This window comes from Bufo gargarizans, chromosome 9, assembly GCF_014858855.1.
Source record: "Bufo gargarizans isolate SCDJY-AF-19 chromosome 9, ASM1485885v1, whole genome shotgun sequence".
Classification (NCBI taxonomy): domain Eukaryota; kingdom Metazoa; phylum Chordata; class Amphibia; order Anura; family Bufonidae; genus Bufo; species Bufo gargarizans.
The window spans coordinates 79,277,044-79,299,662 of record NC_058088.1 but is presented as its reverse complement, the minus strand read 5'-3'; the positions used below and the strand labels follow the sequence as shown (position 1 = coordinate 79,299,662).

Here is a 22,619-nt window from a genome sequence, read left to right as displayed (position 1 = left end):
CTTTGTACTAGGTAAAAATCTGGATTTGGAACTCACCCAGCTGGAATATCCAACTCCATTATTAATTGTTGTGTCTCTGTTTCTTTGGATAACATTTGTAAAGTTACCAATGCCATTTGCTCAGTAAACATTAGACTTGAATATTCATTGGCCATTACAGGTGTTTCTACTCTTTTCTCCAAAAGTAAATTACCCTCCTGATTTGAATTTCTATCAGTCTGAGTAACTAGTGAGTCCTCATATTCATCACCACTAAAGTGCTTTTCAACCATTAACAATCTGACAAATTTATTCACATCATGTAAAGTCCAAAACAGTCGAGGGTACAAACTCAGCCCATTACTCGGGAACCTTACTTTTGCAGCAAACAGGACACATGCCAATGAATTCAACACCGTAATATCATTATTTTGTCTATCACATTCTTGTAAATTATCATCCCTTAATGCTTGCGTCTCTGAGTGTATTCCTTGGGTATGAGGCGAATAGTTTTTTTGACAACAGTTGTTTGGCCTTGTTCATATTGCCCATTAGAGAGGCTTTTTTTTTTTTTATCTATTTACCTTGGTTGCCATTTCATTACCCTCCATACAACTTTCTGAATTGGAGGGATCGGTAAGACCATCTGTAGTATCCATATTGGTTGAAGAAAAATACACATGTTGCTGTCAGGCAGCTCAGCTGATAGCCCCTTATCTCTGACTTCCTAAACACTCATCATAGCTCAATTCTCATCATACTGATAAGAATGTGGCCTAAATAAATGATATGGAACTATTAGTAATTTGGAGATAAGGGCTATTAGATGACTGGCACAAAGTAAAAGTTACATTGCCAGCCATCATTGTTATTACCTGTGCTTTACTAGGAAGCGCTCAGGCTCTCTCTTTGTTTTGTTGCACTTGCTTACATAAACCCCAGCCATTTTCAGACCAGCCTGAATTTTAAGGGACTGTCACTGAAAGTCCAGCACAGTTCGTGCAATTTAAGGATTGTTGGCAGCTATGATGGTATTGATTGCTGATGCTTAATGGAGGGACAGCTCATTCCCTGTCCATTGCAAACATGTTGATAGGAATCTAGTGTTTTAATGGGACTCTTAGGTTATTTGGAGTTATAATATAACAGTGTGCTTGAGGCCATCATATTTCATTATTAAGTATGTCTCTACCTCATGGAAACATATAATTATTCGTTACTGTTTGTATTATTCATGCATATTAGGATTTTAAGAAATTTTTATACCACTGTATTCCATTAAAACTCTTGAAACAGAAAGAGTTACTGCAAAACCTGCTGTCTTAAATTGCAGTGATTAATGGCCACAGACCTTGGGAATAGAAACAGATAAGTATCTGCCGTAGTGTACAGCGGATCTAAATTTTGCATTTCCCCTAATGAATTAGAAATATTATCACATAATGTTTTGGGGGTTAGTAGGTTCTGATGGTCATTTTGTTGAATACTCTTTTCTACTAGCTGTTTATAGACTTCTGTTTTTTGATCACTTTAAATTTCATTCAGGAGTCAATGTAAAAAAAAAAAAAAAAATCACCAGTCTGTAACTACTATAATAGTCAGGTTTGTTATAACAAATTGGAAGGATGAGTGCCAGGATTTCCATATTTCAACATTCAAAAAATAGTTACAGTACAAGCCCCATCCAACAAACAATTGTTCATGGTGTGTGCTAGCCACCAAATGGCCCCTTGAGAGGCTTTGGGAAAGTGCCAGCCACAAGTGCCTTCCAGTAACGCATCTTAGATGGTCTGTCACATATGCCCCTCAGAGTATTATTCACATGTGCCAGTACCAGTTGCCCACCAACAACATGGGTCTTAATGCAGAGGCAACCCATATTGCCTGCTACAGGGATGTCACAGGTGCCTGTCAATGATGCTCCACAGATTGCCTGCTACAGATGCCCTCAAGCTCGGCTGGGTCTTTTTGCTATATTACACTACCCTGTACATGATTATGTCAGATCCTGATTAGAGATGAGCGAATTTCTCAAAAACTCCATTCGGTGGGTTCGCTGAATTTTCCGAAAAGATTTGATTCAATAATTTAAAAAACTGCTATTTCTGGGCTGCAGAGAGCCTCTATAGTGGTGTAGAACACTGTGCCTTGCAGTAACACGCATAAGGAGTCTGCTGTGGTAATGAAACAATACTGTGAGTCAGTATTGTGCCGGCATACATACATAATTCCTCTGGGTAGACATCTTATATGCTTCTGGCATATGTAAAAAAAAACTGTGAACTCTCATCTTCCTGAAGCCTGGGTCGCCTATGATATAGATGGACACTTTTATTACCACTACTCTTTGAGGCCAGATATAAAAAGGTCATAAAGGCTATACCAGGCCCAGCTCATCCTGTCCTGTAAGATAAAATCAGCTCGCTGTCAAGCCTGGCTGGAGTGTGACGTCATTCATTTCCAGGTCTGGTTTGAGGAGAGCTAATAGCCCTTAATTAGCTCTGGGCATAAAACCAGTCCACTTTCATATTTCATTTATGAATCAACTTATGCCCTTTCTGACACCAGATCCAGGCTCTACAGAGTATTGTGGTTAATTGGGTATCAAATATGACTAGAGGATGTGATTCTGTAGCTGACCTATGGGTGGTAGAAGAACTACAGGTCCCAGCATTACCGTGTGTGGTCTCATTCTGTAGGTAAATAAATAAGGATCGCAAATATGTATTCTGTATAAAAATATGCCGATGTATCAAGGAGATACGGGCTTAAGTATAATCCTCATTGTAGGAACTGAACTTTGATGGGGTCATAAAACACTTGGGGGCCAATCCCTAGGATTGACAGTCACTCTGCTGCCATTGGCTGACAGGAGTAAGTCTCCTGCCCATGGGAGAGTTCATAAAAATCCATGCACAAGGACAGAGGAGAGAGACCCATGGGACATCACCAGACACTTAATTGGACATTGACAGCATATCCCTGTATCAGAAGAACTTTGAGGGTCTCCCCTGATACATACTGAAAAGGGGTTTGCAAGGATTCAAAAAGGACATATGAACGACCATCTGAAACCCTCCAGAGAAACTAAGTATTCTTTCATCTTTTTCCCTTTCATTTGAACTGTCGTGATTATTTATATTGTTATTATTATTCTGTAGATTTATAGTCATTTTCATTAGACTTGTATGCACTGCTTTTTACCGCTTATTAAAGATTATAAAATCTAAGTGGCCAAGTCTTCCATATTCTAAGCTGCTGAACAACGTACCTTGCCTTTGAAGAGACGTTACCAGGTAGTTAGTTAAATTGCATTTAGGAATTGTAGCTGGGGGTGATTGACTGCGGTTGGTCAGTAAGTGATATCCGGTTCATCCACTGATCTGTGTGATAGTGAATGACTCGGATAGTCGGCTCGTGGACCGGGAACCCACGTGGTGGCAGTTACCGAAGTGTAGTGGGGGGTGTTAGCCGGATGGTAATACCCCGGTCACGTGAGGTCTCTGTGTGTGCGCAGACTCCGTCACAGACCACTACGTCACAGCTGTGGGATCCGGAGCGATCGGATCCATAGGTCGTGACAAGTATGACATGTACATGACACGTGTCGCTCTTAGAATCACTGCACACTTCACTTATTTGGGCAGTCACGGGGCCAAAACTAACCAAATAACTCAAGTGTCAATTCAGATTACAGGTTGATGTTAGCTGTAAGGTGTGAACAGAGCCATATGATATTCACACAAACACCACCCGCCATAATGGATTCTTATGCAGTTATGCTGTCAGTAGACGTATTCCTGCCTGTATATAATGTTTAATTATTTTATGTATAATTTTTAGAAATGCCTTTGTTTTATTAATTATTTTTTATTTATGCGGTTGTTGCAGGTTTAATGTATAAGTGCACTTTATTTTTGTTAGTTCACTGCGAAACTGGACTTGTGAAATGCAGGAAACATTAATGTCAGTGCTAATAATATTTCTGACTTTTACCTGCAGTTGCCACTTCTAAGCTAAATCTCAGAGAATAATTTCGGCGCAGTTTATTTTTCCCAATGTAACACTTGTAGCCACAATTTATCACGTACCTGTGAACTCAATTCCTGACTGTGCCATCAGGCTGTGCAGCGTCATCACAAATGCCTGCAAGCTCTTGATGTATGAAGCGCCCTCCCTTATATAAATTATGACATTATGAGCATAATAATATCCAGGAAGTAAGTCTGCTAGCTTCACATTAAGTTTCAAATATTTTCTTTTTCTTCTTCTTTAAATTTGCATAGTGCGACTGAGACGTAGACTATAGGACACAAAGTTAATGAAAATCAATGTGGACCCCTAATACTCTCTCTTTGCCACCACCTATAGCAATGTGTGTAGTCAGTCACTTATTACAGAACTGCTGCTAGAAATTGGGCTTGACACGTTCAGATGCTGCCAAGCAAGCATGCTGCAATCTTTATGGGGTTGTTGAGGTGGTTTTTAGATTCCGAGCTCTAGTTCCATTGTTTCTTTTCACCTAGCCATAGGGTAACATTTAAAAATCTGTCTACCTTCAACCACCACTAGAGGGAGCTCATTGCATAGAGACTTTCCTCTTTTCAGTGGACAGATGTTAAAAGTGTTCTGCGGCATACGAGCCGATAACCCAAATGTGCCCTATAAAACTCCACCTGTCCACTAGCCTACCATGACCATGCTGAACCCCCATTCATGATCACTTCTAGCCCCCCACAGGACCAGGAAGCGGCTTGGTCTTATGAGCGTTGTGGCCAATCATATGCCTCAGTGATGTGCTGTTCAAGCAGATGAGACTATTGAGGACTCTGATTGGCCGCAGAGTCATGGGATGGGGCAATGGTGCAGGATCGCGCACAGGTAAGTGTATATGTGTGTATTTACTTTCCAAAAATTAATCTGGGAGGTAGGAGGCTGTGCTGGAGACAACTTATAAGTCCGTAAGGTCTCTCCTTGTTATAGAGCCTCCTAGACATTTCAGGAGAGTTATCACAGGTATTTTCCTCCCAGCATGTGCTGCTGGGCTGATTTACAGCTAGGTAAGGTCAAATACCGGACCGGATTTTAAATGCCGTTCCGGGTTTGGCAGCACCTGGTTGTCCTTAAATAGGCAGCTGGGCTCAGAAGCCAGGTCTCTGTGTTGGGATCTGGGAGCCTTGTGTCTGGATGAAGGCTTGCTACCTGTTTTTTGTGAAAACAGGTTGGTGCTGCTATGAGCAAGGACTCTTTGAGGCAGAATTACCTCATGGTGTGAATTACCACCAACACCACAAGATGACTTTTTGTTTGAATATAACTGCTTGTTTTGTCACTTGCCTAAAGTGTGAATAAAACACTGAACTGTTTGATCCAAAGAATACGTTGTTGCCTCTATACTGCGTCCGCTAATCCTGTCTACCAGAGCGAGTCCCCGCAATATATCTAATATATAAAGCTGAGTGTATGTGTGTGTGTGTGTGTGTGTGTGTGTATGTCCGCTAAAAGGAATCCGCACCGTCACATTTACAATCACGAAATTTGGCACACAGGTACATCAGGTGTCTGGGAAGGTTTTAGACCAAGTCTCAGCTCTCTACGACGTAACCGATATTTCCAAAAAATGCATTAGCCAATAGAAGCTTGGTCATATGACCCTTATCAGCCAATAAAAGCTCGCAGGTCCTCCAGCCTCCACATACACAGTTTTACTCCAGGTTTCCATAACAACCCAGCCATTTATCTTCACGGCTGTCGGAGAGCTTTAAAGGAAATCTGTCACAAGGATAATTGCTATTGAAGTAAAGCCAGGGCCAAAAAGCACTTAGTAGCTTATTTCAAGATGTGCCTTTGTTCCAGCAATAGATGTTTTTATCCTCTGAGCCAGTAAGATGCCCTTAAGATGCCCTTAAGATTCCTTGCAGGAAGGAGCCCAGACACGTCCCCTGCCACAATGTGTCCACCCTCAAAAGACTTAAAACCACGCCCACAGGCCTCACTAAGCCACGCCCCTTCCACCCCTGAGCCGATGGGGATTGAAAAAATGAAGGTAAAAATCAAATTCTGTCAGCTGCAGGGGTGGGGGGAGGGTGACTTTCTCCCTGCAGCTCACACTCAGACAATACAGTGCTGCTGTCCTAGAGTGAGCTGTTCAAAAGGACACGCCCCCGATCCGGTTAGGCCATGCCCTATCCCACTCCTCAGCCGGATGAGATTGAAAAAATGAAGTTAAAAATCAACTTCTAGGTCCTGCTAAGCCAGATCTGGTTAGACCACGCCCCTTCCCACTCCTGAGCTGGCGGGTATTGAAAAAATGAAGGTAAAAATCTACTTCTGTCAGCTGCAGGGGTGGGAGGTAGGGTGACTTTATCCCTGCAGCTTACACTCAGACAGTACAGTGCTGTTGTCTTAGAGTGAGCTGTTCAAAAAGACACGCCCCCGATCCAGTAAAGTTAAGGGGGCGGGCCCCTGTGAAGGTCACTGTCAAGGGGGTGGTGTGCTGTGAAAGTCACTGTTAAAGGGGAAGGCTGCTACAGGGCACTATGGGGGGGGTCAGTGTTAACGAATGGGGGTCTGTCACTGTTTTGGGGGGGGTGCTGTAGAGGTCACTGTTATGGGGGATACTGTTGATATCTTTTATCGACACACAAACATTAAATAGATTAAATATACCCAAGCGAAGCCGGGTCCTTCAGCTAGTATATTATAAAGCTGAGTGTATGTGTGTGTGTGTGTGTGTGTGTGTATTTATGTATGTCCGCTAAAGGAATCCGCACCGACGCATTTACAATCATGAAATTTAGCACACAGGTAGATCAGGTGTCCGGGAAGGTTTTAGACTGGGTCACAGCTCTCTAGCACGTACCGTTCCTGAGATATTCCCCAAAAAATGCAAATATGGCACATCACATGACTTACATTAGCTAATAGAAGCCTGCAGGTCTTTTTCTTCATATCCCAACTGCCATACACACGATCACATGTTCCTTATCAGCCAATAGAAGCTTGCAGGCAGTTAGTCTCCACATACACACCGTTTTACACCAGGTTTTTAAACAACCCAGCCATTTTTTTTCATTGCTGTAGGTCAGCTTTAAAGGGGCAGGGCGCTGTGGATGACACTGTTAAAGGAGCGGAGTGCTGTGCAGGTATCAGTTCAGGGGCAGGTAGTGTGGCCATTCAGGCCACCCTCAAAAGACAGACTTAAAAACCCCTTCCCCAGGTCCCACTAAGCCACGTCCCCCACTCCACAGCTGACGGTTATTGAAAAAATGAAGGTCAAAATCTACTTCTCTCAGCTGCAGGGGTGGGACAGTGACTTTCTCCCTGCAGCTCACACTCAGCACAGTGCTGATATCTGAGAGTGAGCTGCTCAAAAGTACATCCCTGTGTCCGTCCAGGTCCTGTGCCAGACAGAAAACAGGGAGTCTGAACGCCGGACTGTCCGGCCTAAAACCAGACCTCTGGCTACACTAGGGGCAGGCTGATGTGGAGGTCACAGTTAAGGGGACGATCCGCTATGGAGGTCAGTGTTAGGTGGGCGGGGTGTTATGGAAATCACTGTTAAGGAGATAGGGTACTGTGGAGGTCAATAATAAAGGAGCAGGCACTGTGAATGTCACTATTAAGGGGGCAAGATGCTGTGGAGGTCACTGTTAAAGGGGCTGACACTGTGGAGGTCTCTGTTAAGGGGGCAGGGAACGGTGGAGGTCACAGTTAAAGGGCTTCTGTCACCCCATTAAAGTCATTTTTTTTGGGCTAGTTACATTCCTTATAGTGCGATATATGAGAATATAATGTTGTCACTTACTTTCATTCGGCCGTTTCTTCAGAAAACGAAGTTTTATAATATGCAAATCAGGTCTCTACCAGCAAGTAGGGCGTCTACTTGCTGGTAGCCGCCGCAAAAAAAAGGCCCCCTCGTCGTGTTGATTGACAGGGCCAGCCGCGATCTCTTCCTCCGGCCGGCCCTGTCAGTATTTCAAAAATCGCGCGCCTCTGTTCATTTGGCGCAGGCACTCTGAGATGAGGAGGCTCGTCTCCTCAGAACTCCCTCAGTGCGCCTGCGCCAATGATGTCTTCTCTTTCGGTGATGTCATCGGCGCAGATGCACTGAGGGAGTTCTGAGGAGACTAGCCTCCTCATCTCAGAGCGCCTGCGCCGAATGAACAGAGGCGCGCGATTTTTGAAATACTGACAGGGCCGGCCGGAGGAGGAGATCGCGGCTGGCCCTGTCAATCAACATGACGAGGGAGCGTTTTTTTGCGGCGGCTACCAGCAAGTAGACGCCCTACTTGCTGGTAGAGACCTGATTTGCATATTATAAAACTTAGTTTTCTGAAGAAACGGCCGAATGAAAGTAAGTGACAACATTATATTCTCATATATCGCACTATAAGGAATGTAACTAACCAAAAATAAAATATGACTTTAGTGGGGTGACAGAAGCCCTTTAAGGGAGGGTCCGCTATGGAGGTCAGTGATAAGAGGCGGGGTGCTGTAGAAGTCACTGTTAAGGGGGTGCAGTGTTGTGAAAGTCACATTTTAGGGGAACGGAGCTCTGTGGCGGTCACTGTTAAAGGGGCGGGGTACAGTGGAGGTCACTGCTAAGGGAGCGGGGTATTGTGGAAATCAGTGTTAAAGGGGCAGTCGCTGTGGAGGTCTCTGTTAAGGGGGCCGGGAATGGTGGATGTCAGTGAAGAGGACTGTAACCGATGGTCAGTGTTAAGGGGCTAGGGGTTGTAGAGGTCACTGTTAAGGGGACAGGCCCCTGTTGAGGTCACTGTCAAGGGGGTGGGGTACTGTGGAACTCACTGTTAAAGGGGCAGACTGCTGTAAAGGTCAAAGTTAAGGGGGTGGGCTGCTGTGGAGGTCCCATTTTAAGGAGTCGTGGCACTGCGGGGTGGGGGGCTGTGGATATCACTGTTATAGTGGATACTGTCTATATCTTTTAACGACACTCACAAACATTAAATTAAATAGATGAAATATACCCCTGCGAAGCCGGGTGCTTCAGCTAGTATATATGTATAAAAATCCATTACCAGAATACCTCTTTAGGTTATACTTTCAGATAGTATAGCATGAAAAGAGTAACACTAAGGAGTGCAACATGTAATTATTGGGGTCCATGGCTAAACCTTTGAGTATAGAGTGATGTAGTGGAATAATGTGCATAGTGATGTCATACTAACAAGGATAATGCACACTCTGTGATGTCATAGTTCTGCCATCAATATCAAGTCTCAGACAGCCCCTTCAGGTGCATTTCCTAAGATACACATAACACTGAAGAAGTAGAGTGCTTTGCTAAAAATTCCTGCAATGTCCCAATTACAGGTGGAACAAGCCGTGCAACACTTGATGAAAGCCATGTACAAATCACTTCTGTAACTTTCTCTCTGTTTGTAGGTAAATTCAGTAGTCCCTTTGACAGATCTCATTGTGTATGTAGCGTGTGTGAAAAAAAAAACACACACAAAAAACAGCGCATTATCTGAAGAAGATGATCAGTAAGCATTAGTTTGAACTGCAGACTCGGCTGAGATGTTTCATTCCCCGAGTGGTACAGAACGCTGCCTGCTGCATGTATAATTCATATTGATAATTATGACAACAAAGACTTTCTCTGCTCTTTTACAGACAGATGGTGAGTGGCGCATCAGAGTATTCATATTAAATGTGTGCCAAAGCTGCAAGCAAATTGCCAAATAGGGTGTGAAACAGCAATGCAGAAAAACAAAAAAACACAGGATTAGGTGTTTGAACTTGAGTTCTATTTTTGGGTGGGCGCACGGTAAATCAGTCTGTAATGAACATGATCCATCAGATAGCTATGTTCATTTTACACCTTTTGCCATCAAATAAGATGCTGCACAGCAGGCAAACTTTTCAGGAGGTCTCTGAGGTTTCCTAAAACTTTGTCTACAATTTAAACGTATATGTAACACAAAAATGGGTGATCTTGTTAAAGCTTAACTTTTAATCAACACTAGATATAAAAATAATAGCCCTTAAGTACAATAAAAGACACGAATATGTGCTGCACAAATGTGCCTAAATTACAGTCTTTCAAAGTGGTGCCACCACTGGGTTCTCCATGATTCCAGTTCTGGGTCTCTGACCCTTATCTCACCCTACTTGGCCTGGGCTTATACCTGTCAGAGGATGCCATACACACCTCTAACTTCTGCTAGTGACACCAGGCAAACCTATGTCTGGTGCCGGCTTTCAAATCCTGAACTATACGTCTGATGCTCTTACTACTTAGACTCAGTCTGGATTGATGGTCCCTTGATGATCTGGTGACGGCCAGTGAAACGCGTAGGGACGAACAGGTCAGACACTGGGGTCTCCCCCCACCTCTATTGACGAAGCTGGGCAGTCACTAGGCTGCATAGGGGAAATGGTAGGGATACCCAGATAGGTGAGTTTTATTTATCCACTGGGGTCACCCTCAATAGGGTAATCGTGGTGCTCCTCTGACAGGTATAAGCCCAGGTCAAGTAGGGTAAGATAAGGTTCAGAGACCCAGCACTGGAATCATGGAGACCCCAGTGGTGGCACCACTTTGAAACACTGTGGTAAGACTGTTCCTCTTTTACTGAGCACTGGTAATTTAGGCACATTCGGTGACAAATGCATTTTTTTTAAAAATGGTAAACTTTTATTGAAAGTTTCTCAACAGATGAAGAAATACAAATGATAGTAGCACCCTTCAAAGCTGACAACATGGTACCTTTTAGGGAAACATACTAATAGATTAGGTAGAAATAGATTACTAGACCACAATATACTAAGGACAGACAAGAGAGCAGAAAAATATCCTGTATCAGTAAAGGAAAACCAAGGGTCAATTGAAATAAGTCATTGGATCGGGGGACTTAAAGGGAGTCTGTCACCACATTTCAGCATATTAGACCGATCAAATAGGGTTATATGATCCACCCAGAACTTAAAAACGGTACCTTTGTTGTAGAAAACGGACTTTTCTTTTAGCCGAAAATGAACTTATAAGATTATGTTCTGAGCCCTCTCAAGTGCCCAGGGCGGTCTCTCAATCCTCGGAGCCCCAGGCAGCACCTCCTAAACGGCTCATAACCCCGCCCTCCGTGCGCCTCTGCCCGCCCGTTTGCTCCCCTCCCCTGTCCTTTTCCACTGCGGCTGTGCGGTCCAAATTGTAGCGGGCGCATGCGCAGTAGGTATTGCAATGCCCTGCCAGGAGCGGGCATCGCATTGCGCATGCGCCCACTACGATCTGGACCGCACAGCCGCAGTGGAAAAGGACAGGGGAGGGGAGTAAACGGGCGGGCAGAGGCGCACGGAGGGCGGGGTTATGAGTGAACATAATGCAGTGAACATAAAATCAGATTATATACACTCAGCCCGGAAGCTGAGACCCCTGTGTCGCACAGCACGTTGAAAAAACTTGCGCAATTTACCTACTGCGAGCAGAGCTGACTCTGTCTCGCCATACCTGTTATTACCCTGAAGAACAAGAACAATCGTGTGTGGTTGTGATACTGGCTAGCCCGCAGTGCGACACAGCAGCTTACAATCTTACCAGACTATACAGTACTTTCCCCCTCCCTTTTCCCAAACTGTAATATGGCATGTGCCTAATATATATCACTCCCAATAAACACGCTGGGGTAACTGGAGATAATGGTGAAGTCCTCTCTGTTCTCCAGAGCGAACAAAAACTTTAACTTGTGATAAACAAGCAACAATTCTTGGTAGTCTGCCACCCAGCAACACTAAATAACTACTGGCAGATTTGATCTCAATCTCTAGTATTTAGGCGCCAATCTTTTATTGAGGTGCGTGCACGCTCTGTCTTACCGACCCGGGTCTCCTCTGCCTCAGCTGGTGACTGCGAACTGAACAAAGGCTTATCCAACACACGTGCGGTACTGCAGGGTCCGTTGCTTTGCTCTTCAGCTCTCATCAGCGATCCTGGCAGCTGTACTCCTTCTCCTGTACAGGATCCAGGTCCTTGACACGATTAGCTTCACTTGGCTGCAGCCCTGGATGCAAAGGGGTGTTGTTAATGGATTCCTTCTCTCACACACTTTTCCAGTCTGCAACTAAGATGCACACCAGCTTCCTTACTCTAGACACACAGCTCCACCTCCTATGAATATTTAAATCTGAGCAGTCTGTTTAGCTGTGTGGGGAAACAGCAGCCTCTTGTGGCCAAACAGCAAAATAACAGTGTCCATGCAATAAAAGCTGTTTCACAATCTTACAACTGTCTCATTTGCCTGAATGGAGCTTGCAAATTCTGTGTAAATGCTGCAGAAAAAGCCCCAGTGAGCTGTATTTAACACATTTTCACTTGCTGTCATTTAAGCTATCAATCTGTTGTTTGAATATACCCTAAAAATCTCTAGATTTACTGGATAATCATATCTGTTCCCACTCCAGTATCCAGATTTTAATGAGGTACTGGCTTGGTTATAATCCTAACCTATGTCACAAGGCCTGTTTTAGAAGGTCAAACATTGATTTATAAAATACGGTAGCTTCCTTCCAACAGGTGGTGCCAGGGGCACAGCTTTTTTTCTTAAAGGGGATCATTGTATGGTCTATAACAGGCATTCTCAACCTGCGGCCCTCTAGCTGTTGTAAAACTACAATTCCCAGCATGCCCGAACAGCCTACAGTTATTAGCCTACAGCAGGGCATTATGGGACGTGTAGTTTTACATAATGTTGATCATCACGAATATTTGAATAGCAAATTTTTATCGCAAATATCGGCACTTTGAGAATTTGTGAATATTTAGAATATAGTGATATATATTCGTAATTTCAAATATTCTAGATTTTTTTGTAATCAGTACACATGATCCCTCCCTGCTTCTAGCTTGTGGGCCAATGAGAAGGCTGCAATATCTTTGACTTTAGGAGTAGTGTTGATTGCGAATTTTCATAATGCAAATTTGTATCGCAAATTTTTCAATTGCCGATTTCCTCAATCAAGAAAATAATGACTGGAGATAACGAATTCGCTAATTCACGAATGTATGGCGAATATTCGCCCAAATATTCGCGAAATATCACGAATTCGAATATTGCCCCTGCCGCTCATCACTAGTTTTACAATAGCTGGAGGGCCGCAGGTTGAGCATGCCTGGTCTATAAGACTCTAACCAAAGATCTTCTGTGGATGTAGGCTTGCTCAAATCCTTCTGTCTCTTCATGTAATCCAAGACAGACTCGATGTTGTTGGTATCAGGGCTCTGTGGGGGCCATATCATCACTTCTAGAACTCTTTCTTCTTCTTTACACTGAATATAGTTCTTAATGACATTAGCTGTATGTTTTCAGAATAAATTGAAACTATTAACACTTCTATTTTTTAAAACATTCTTACTTTGCAGCATTGTTTTCCACATCTACCTAAATCTTTTGCACAGTATTGTATATACATCGTTACATTGCTATTTTGGTGTCAACTCATAGCAAGAACACAGGAAGGCATTTTTTAATCCTGTTGAATTACATACACGCGATTAGCACCACAACAAAAGCGGCTCCACGGAAGCTGGAAAGTAGACAGCAGGTCAGTTTTATTATTACACTTGTGTGGGGGTTTAATTGATGTGATAATTGTAAAAAGTCATTGAGTCAATGAGGACTCTCCACCTCTATTTGTTATAATTTATTATTATGAATGATATTTACAGAAATGAATTACACTAGGGCTGAACGATATTATCACCCATTGTTCTTCAGAAAATGTTCTCACCTTATTTTTAAATTCATTGCTAATTTAGATTATTACTTTGATGACCTTGTCATAATTAACAGTGGCTATTTCAAGCTAATGAGCTATTACCTGCAAATGCGTGTAATTCTTCTGTCAGTCTGGCACCCCGACTAATTAACATCTCCAATCAGTTGGATAGACCTCTATCTGTAACCTCTGGTACCTGTGCGCTTCATCTACACACATGCACGGGCCTGTATACTTTTAGCTAAGAGAGTGGATCTGTGTTTTTAACTTTAAAATAAGCTAAATGCATTGACTGGGAAAATTAAAAATGTCACTAACTGTACTAGTTCAGAACCGGATAAAAATAACTTAATGAGAGCATCTGGGGAAGAGCAGTTACCCGTAATTCTGGCCATTAACATGTACAGCCCCAACGTCTGGAATAAGGAAGGTTGAGGGTTCAAGACCTATGGGTCAGGAAAGAACCTTTACACATGAAATAATGGACACGAGATGAAATGTATTTGTAATATATGGCACATTTACAATGCTAATTCCCCACACATTACAAATTCAATTAAATTGCTTTCTAATTGAAATCATTCTGTTGGAGAACAGTAGCTATAGATAATTTTATGCTGAGTTCATTATCTGCTTATTTTTTTTTCCAGCCTCCAGTATTTTGGGGCATAGCGGGATAGAAATAATAGCTCAACAGCAAGCACTTTATTAAACTCACACATACTTCATATTTTGCCGAGGACCTAAAGTTACCTGATCCTATTTTCAAATTTCATATTAGAGAATTCTGGGTTAGGCTTTATGCACACGGCCGTTGCCCGGCTGTTGCGTGCTTTGGGGACTGCAATTTGCGGCCCCCGATGCACAGGCACCATTAGTGCGGCTGCTACAGACAGATCAAGACCCATTTAACTTGAATAGGTTAGTGATCCGTCCGCATTGCAAAAAAAGGAACATGTTCTATTTTTTGCGGTGCGGAGGCACATAGACTCTGTAGTGCTTCTGTGGGGTTCCATGCCTCCGTTCCACACAGTGGAAACGGCCGTGTGGATGAGGCCATAATAGAGGGGAGCCAGTGGCGGATCCAGGGGGGGCGGGCAACTAGGCAATTGCCCCCCCCCCCCCTTGAGCTGGCGGCGGCGGCAGCGGGGCACAGGGAGATGAGCGCTTCCATTGTGGAAGCGCTCATCTCCAGTCATCTGTATCGCCGTCCTCAGGACAGCAATACAGATGCCTACCTGTGCTGCGGCAGGGAAGGGAGAGGCGTGTCCCTTTCCCTTCCTCTGATAGGCTGCAGGCACTAGGCCGGCAGCCTATCAGAGGCCGGCGCAGGCGGCGCGATGACGTCATCGCGCCGCCTGAGCCATACAGCGTGGGACACAGGCCAGAAGAGGCCTGCATCGCATCGCTGACATGGAGGTAAGTATGTGTGTTTTTTTTTTTCATTATATACAATACTTTTACTGGCAAAGGGGGGCTGTTATTACTGGCAAAGGGGGGCTCTTATTACTGGCAAAGGGGGGCTGTTATTACTGGCAAAGGGGGGCTCTTATTACTGGCAAAGGGGGGCTCTTATTACTGGCAAAGGGGGGCTCTTATTACTGGGGGCTCTTATTACTGGCAAAGGGGGGGCTGTTATTACTGGCAAAGGGGGGCTCTTATTACTGGCAAAGGGGGGCTGTTATTACTGGCAAAGGGGGGCTCTTATTACTGGCAAAGGGGGGCTCTTATTACTGGGGGCTCTTATTACTGGCAAAGGAGGGCTGTTATTACTGGCAAAGGGGGGCTGTTATTACTGGCAAAGGGGGGCTCTTATTACTGGGGGCTCTTATTACTGGCAAAGGGGGGCTGTTCTTACTGGCAAAGGGGGGCTCTTATTACTGGCAAAGGGGGGCTGTTATTACTGGCAAAGGGGGGCTCTTATTACTGGGGGCTCTTATTACTGGCAAAGGGGGGCTGTTATTACTGGCACAGAGGGGCTCTTATTACTGGGGGCTGTTATTACTGGGGGCTCTTATTACTGGCTCAGAGGGGCTGTTATTACTGGCACAGAGGGGCTCTTATTACTGGGGGCTGTTATTACTGGCACAAGGGGCTCTTATTACTGGGGGCTGTTATTACTGGAACAGAGGGGCTCTTATTATTGGGGGCTGTTATTACTGGCACAGAGGGTCTGTTATTACTGGGGGCTGCTATTACTGGCACAGGGGGGCTATTATTACTGGCACATGATTGGGGGCACTATAGGGGCATCTACTGAGGCCACAAAGAAGGGGTATTTTATATGGGCTCTCTGTACAGTACAATTTTATACTGGGACACATTATGGTGGGTACTATGGGGAAGGGGGGAGAGGAGTACTATGGGGTCATCTACGGGGGGCACTAAGAAGGGGTAATGCAAATTATGGGGGACACTACTGGAGCATTTTATACTGGTACATTATGGGGGGCACTAGGAGGAAGGAGGGTGTGGAGCACTATGGGGTCATTTACTAGGGGCACTATATAGGGGTATTTTATACTGGCACATTATGGGGGCACTATGGGGACATTAGCTCAACTGGGGGCATTGCAAGGGGGTCACATTATAAGGAGAATTATTTCTACTGGGGGGGGGGCATTATGGTGGGCTTTATTACTCCCCTATGGTATGAGCCCCCTAGTAGCAGCACCATCCTCTCCCTGCTCTGCTATCCCTCTGCCCTTTCTCCAAATCCTTATTATGAAATCTTTCTCATTAGGATAAAACACATCAGCTCCGCCGAGCCCCCGGCCAAAGTGTGGAAGTGGCGTCCGAGATCCCCAAGGGCCAAGCCAAGTAACTGTGAGTGTTCATGTGAAATATGATTGTTATACACATATAGCATACACTGTGTAGTCTGTTGTATAAGCACCATTGTTTTGTGGCGGCGGACAGAAAATAATCTGAAAGTGCGCCTCCCGAGACCAGGCTCTGGATCCGCCACTGAGGGGAGCTCTGTTCAGAATCCAAATCAGAGCACTGAGCCATGACAAAAATCTCACGAAGGACCCAGCACATTCATACATTACATAGACATCCCATTGATCTAGATGAAGAGTTGTGTAATGCCTTAAAGGGAACCTGTCACGTTGAAGATGTGTCTGCACTAAGGTGAACATGTTATAGAGCAGGAGGAGATGATCAGATTGATATATAGTTTCATGTGAAAAAATTCAATCAAACTTGTGATTTACTTATTTATATTCATGAACATTCTGGGCTTTGAAGTCCAGGAGACGGTCTTATCAGTGACTGACAGCTATCTCAGTATACACAGTCGTAGAGGGAAGGCTGTCAATCACTGATAGGACCACCTTCTTGACTTCAAATCCCAGAATGTGCTCACTTCAGCAACACATATACTAAAATTGGAATGATACAGAGAAGATTAGCATGGCCACGGATGACAAGCAAATTCTTGAAACAGTCCATATTTTTTCCTCCTAATTAATTTACAGACTAGTCTCTTGCCAAATGCACCATTCCGAAAGTGGATCTATATCACAATGTGTGGGAGTGTTCTCAGATCCAGAGATATTGGAAGGATATAGCTGATTGGGTTCTAATTACTTTGTCAACCTCCTTGCCCTAGGATCTTTTGGTTATATTATTATACAAGGCTCCGGGGACAATGCTTGCACCTATTATGGTCTCAGAAGCTCAGCTGCTGGCACTGCGCTGTCTACTTCCGGTTGTACCGTTGCTCACAGAGGTGGTGTCATGGATGAAGCATTTTTTGATCCTTGACAAAATTGACACAGAAAGGAGAAAATCTGCCCTCACTAAACCATTCTTTCAAAAATGGCACACATTCCTGGAAGCACATTACTCACCTGGGGAAATTGTGGAACTCCTCTCCTCACTGGAGTACACGAAATGGCATCTGGGGGGCGGGACAGCAAATCCTGCTCTATAAAATGCTGCTTGAGATTACATAGCATTTTCATGGTGATGGGTTTCCTTTAACTGTCCTGTAATCAGGGGCGTAGCTATAGGGAGTGCAGAGGTAGCAGTCGCTACCGGGCCCGGAAGCCTGAGGGGAGCCAAAGACTCTTACACCAGTAATATAGAAAGTGCATTCTGTTCAAGTTACACCTCCGGCTGGTGGGAAGGGGTTAGGTCGAGAATTTGGCATGGGGGAGAGTTGCAGTTTCAATTTTTGTCTCTGGCACCATGACAGCTATGTGCTTCCCTGCCCCCTGGCCACAAAGCACTGAGGGAAGGGGGACCCCAGCTAAACTCTTGCACCAGGGCCCATGAGCATTTAGCTATGTCCCTACCTGTAATGGTGCTTCTGAGGAACAGAATATTTCCTGTGAGGTTTTTCCACAGGTACCAGCTGCTCACTGATATGTCAGTTGATCAGCTTATTATCAGAGGACCCTTCTCTCAAAAAGATATTGCCTAAAATATTAGTTGGACTGTAATGGTTCAGAACCCCAAACAACCAGACAGAGTTTAAAAATGGTGGATTTATTAAGTAACGGCAGTACAGTAAAGACCAGAAATCATATGCAGGTAATCAATCCAAATAATAACGTGTGCAAGAAAACTCACAAGGGACAGACAGACCAGGCCAAAGTTCATATGCATAGAAATAGTCAGTGTAATGTAGTACCTAGGGGCGAGACATTTCCAGGGTCCGATCCGAGGTCAAACTGTTCCGTATAGAAGTTTCCCACAAGCAATCTCTAGAGATGGATTGAAGAAGTCAGAGGTCATGCACAGGTGTTCTAGACCTGTCCCGCTACTCCAATGAGGTCCCCCGCAGGCCGATCCCCACGAGAATTCCTGGGGGCCCCAGTGGACCGCAAAACAGGAGAGGGTCTTACATGGATACACAAATATGTAAGAGAAATAAATAACTAGATTCTTCATAATATTCTCTTGGTATTTTATATTCTACTTTAAAAAGTCTACATAGTACCCATGGGTGAACATTGATTGGCTGAAAATTGAATCCAGTCTTCCATGCTCTTTTTTGCATAATAAAAAGGCTGTGTGAATGAGTGAGAGAGGCTACAGCACAACTTTCCACACAGGAAAAGCCAGGAATATTTACGTCTACAAATATATGTATGGAGACCACTACCTCACACTGACACCTAAGGACAGAATTAGTGGTTACCTTGCTGGTCAATTTCTGAGCAATGGTAATAGGCTGTTTCACAGAAACTTTTTTAAGCATTTATAAATGCCATGAATAGTATTCAGTGAATCGAAATGGACTTAGATCCGAATTTCAGGGAAATTTTATTTGCCATAAAAGCTGAATTTCCTCGTGCTTTACATGGTAAAGAACTTATTTTTCCTGAAATGGGATTAAAAAAAATCATACTCACCTCATCCATTTGAACGCAAAGAGCCTGCCACTGTCTCCACCTTGAATGCATGAACTCATCCCGCATGAACTCATGATATCACTACTCCAGCTGACGCGAATCACGCGCCGTGTAAGATTTTGCGCTAGATCTTTAATCAAGAAGATGGCGCCAAGCTCTTCACTCATTAAATGGATGAGGTAAGTATGATTTTATTAACTTTTTTAATTATAGACCATAATATTAATGTCAGATGCCTCAATCAGCGATGAACACGGCATCTGAGGGGTACAATGACTGGGAGAGGAGCAATAGCATTTTTCTTTTAATTCAGCGAAGCTGCGGAATCGAGTTTTCAGGAACTTCGATCATCTCTAGTCATGAACCTTTCATGACTGAAGATGAGTATTTTTGGTGGTGTTTTCATTTTCTGGTGTTTTTTGGGGTTCCAAAGAAAAGCTCATTCATAAGAAAAATTACAGAAACCCAAACTCTTTGACTGTAGTAGTTGTATTATAAGTTTTAGCCAAAACAACAATTAAAAACAAGAAAAGGTACAATTTCTGGGGAAATTGTGTGAAGTGTTCTTACCTCCACCAGTAGTCTACAACTGGAGTGGGCGGAGTAACTGGGTGGAGTGGCTTGAGTAACTGTTGTGTGGTTGGAGTGACTAGAATAACTGTGGAAAGGTTGGACTGGGCAGAGTAACTGTGTGGAGTGAGTAAAGATACTAAACATTACACTAACCTATTGATTGATCAAATTTAAAACGTGCACATGGCAAGCTTGATAGAGTGAGAAATGCATTTCAACTTTTATTTATTTATATAGCACATTTAATTGCAATGTTGTTGCCCAAAGTGCTTCACAGTTACATTAAAACATACATTTATAAAAACATTAGCAGCCGATTTGTGTAGGTGGGCTAGAAAATGAGGGAGTGGTGGCAGTTTAGAAATCATGTCCTGATTTTTCAGCTCACACTCTAGCTTTTGTCAGCTCCCACTCTAATTTTGAACATTCCGCCATTCATTACTATGGGACCAATTTCGCCACTAAAACGCCGATATTTCGTGAACCATTTGTCAAAACATTCCACAAAGTAATAGCACACCAATCGGGAGCAATCCGCACATTTCGGTATATTACTGTCTATGTAGTGTAAAAACTGTGGGAGGCGTTAGGGTGGTAAATTTGGCTATAATAATAAGAATATATATGTTAGATAACAGTAAAGTGGTCTTTCCATTCAAGAACACTTAAAAAGAAAAACTATTTGGGTACATGGGGCACAAATAAAAAACAATATAGAAGATAACATTTGTATAAGGGTCCATTCACACGTCTGTAAGTGTTTTGCGGATCCGCAAAACACTGACACCGGCCATATGCACATGGTCGGCACTATATTAGAAAATGCCTATTCTTGTTAAATTAAAAATGAATACTGTTAAAAAGGATGTTTTATGAAACTTCACTATTCAGAAAAAAAAATGTTGGCAGTTTTTTTATTTATTTCAGCAGTACTATGCCATTGAAAATTAAACACAAAACATTATCTTTCTGAAGCAGTAATTGCAAAAATAAAATTCCTCAGTGTGAAAGCAAAGTAATCTCAGTTTATGATTCTACTGCACAGGGAAGGGTTTATGTGCAATGTAATCCTCATTAGAATAGTAGAGGATTGGAATTACAGTTCTATTGTTCTCTTGGCAGGCCTAGATTAACGGAAAAACAGAGGAGCAGTGCATTGATTAGTATTATATGAAAACTCCTGACCAGCCGCTCTACTGGAATAGCATAAGGAAGGTGTGGTGCTGTAATTGAATCACCAACCCTAATTTCTCCCTGGTCTGACTGGTGGTCTGACAAAAAGTGTCAATTAAGTCCCTCTGCTATGCTCCATGTCCAGACATAGAGAAAGTTAAAGACTCTACACTAAAAGTAGAACATGGAATGAAAGGAACCTATATCCAGAAGCTATCCACCCATTTTAAAAATAAATAAAAACATAGAATATTCACATAGAATTTGTCAATATGTAATTAAATTTAATGGAAGAGTCCTTTCATGAGATTATACAATACTGTACTCTTTGTCAAAAGCAGCCCATTGCAGAACAACATACTAAAAAAAATGATACATCTGTATAGCTTTGTTAAAATACTTTTTAGATATTGGAATTAAGAAAATTTGCAGAGATTTTGCAGTGGGCAGTTTTGAGATGTTTCCCAAAGCTAAGCTGGGTGCCCCGGACACTATTGTGTTGCTGCATCGGAGGGTATGTAAGGCATAGTGCATCCCAATGGGAAATAAGTTCAGAGAGTCAGAGTTTGCAGTAAGCCAGTGTACTTCTTTACTGGAGGAACTCAATACAGGCAATGCACTGAGCTGGATTCTCCAGTCTCCCTTTTGGTATCAGGAGATTCTGGGCTGAAGAAAGGCCTGAGCTTCCAGTCCCTCTCTTTTTTAGAAGTCTGGCTCCCTAGCCAAAGGGCTGGTTGCCCAGATTCTGGGGCTCAGTTGTACAGCTGGCTTTTTGGTCAAATGGTTGGTGACCCAGAATCTGTTGCATTATATCTCCATCTCAGCATCTTCTTTTAGTCACTCATGCAGTCTGAAAGAGTCTCTCCCATTAAGCATTGGTTCCTATCTGCAGGCCACTAGAGGCTCTGACTGCTCTACTTTTATAGACATTCTAATTGATCTAGAGGGGTGAAGATGGAGAATCACAGCCAAATAGAAACAATGTTGCAGTTCAAGGCTGCCATGAACCTTTAACCATCTGACATAGCTCAACCAGATGGTCAAAAGTTCACAGTGTCTGGCTTTACCTTCCAAAACTCAAATCTGTATAGTCCTAGTGGAAATTACTAGCTTCTCAGTGCACAGGCTGGAAATTCCCAAAGTCTCTTAGTGTGAACTGGCTGTACACTCAAAGGGGTTGTCCTGCCAAATATATTGATGATATATCATCAGGATAGGTGATAAATATCTAATCATCTGTGGTACGATACCCGTCATGAGTGCCGATCAGCTGTTTAAGGATGAGGTGACCCTCCAGGCAGCGCTGCTTCCTGGTCAGTACACTATGCATTGTCTCCTGTAGAGCAGCGGCATAGTGTAATTGCTAGTGTTGATTGAGCAACAAAGTGCTTGGGTGCTTGAGTAGAACACTTTGGAATGCTCAGGTGCTCTACAGAGCACCCGAGCACAATGGAAGTCAATGGGAGAACCAGAGCATTAAACCAGACACACCCTGCTCTAAAGAGGGAAGGGTGTCTGGTTCACAGGAAAAGGTAAGAAATTGATGGAAAAACCACTGAAATGGTTCGGGAACAGCATGGGGATGATGACTGGATGCAGCTTGGACTCCCAGGTCGCTGCTCGGAACGATGTTGTCCGAGTAGTACGCCACTTTTACAGACTGACAATAATAGGCATAAAACTGAAGATAAAATCAATTTTAGAGGAAAAATTGTTAGGAAACATTCTTTCTGTATATTTACTTGTATATAAAGTGCAAGTGCTGCCAAAAATTACAAGTAAGAGGCACTC

At 43.4% G+C, this 22,619-nt stretch overlaps 1 protein-coding gene and 1 pseudogene across 1 annotated transcript in view; both read left to right on the top strand.

Annotated features, from left to right (window-relative positions):
* The window catches only part of IL1RAPL2 (interleukin 1 receptor accessory protein like 2), an 889,940-nt gene that overhangs the window by 619,051 nt on the left and 248,270 nt on the right, over window positions 1-22,619 (top strand). The gene's annotated exons all lie outside the window — the stretch shown is intronic.
* Window positions 17,079-17,178, top strand: LOC122919968 (annotated as a pseudogene).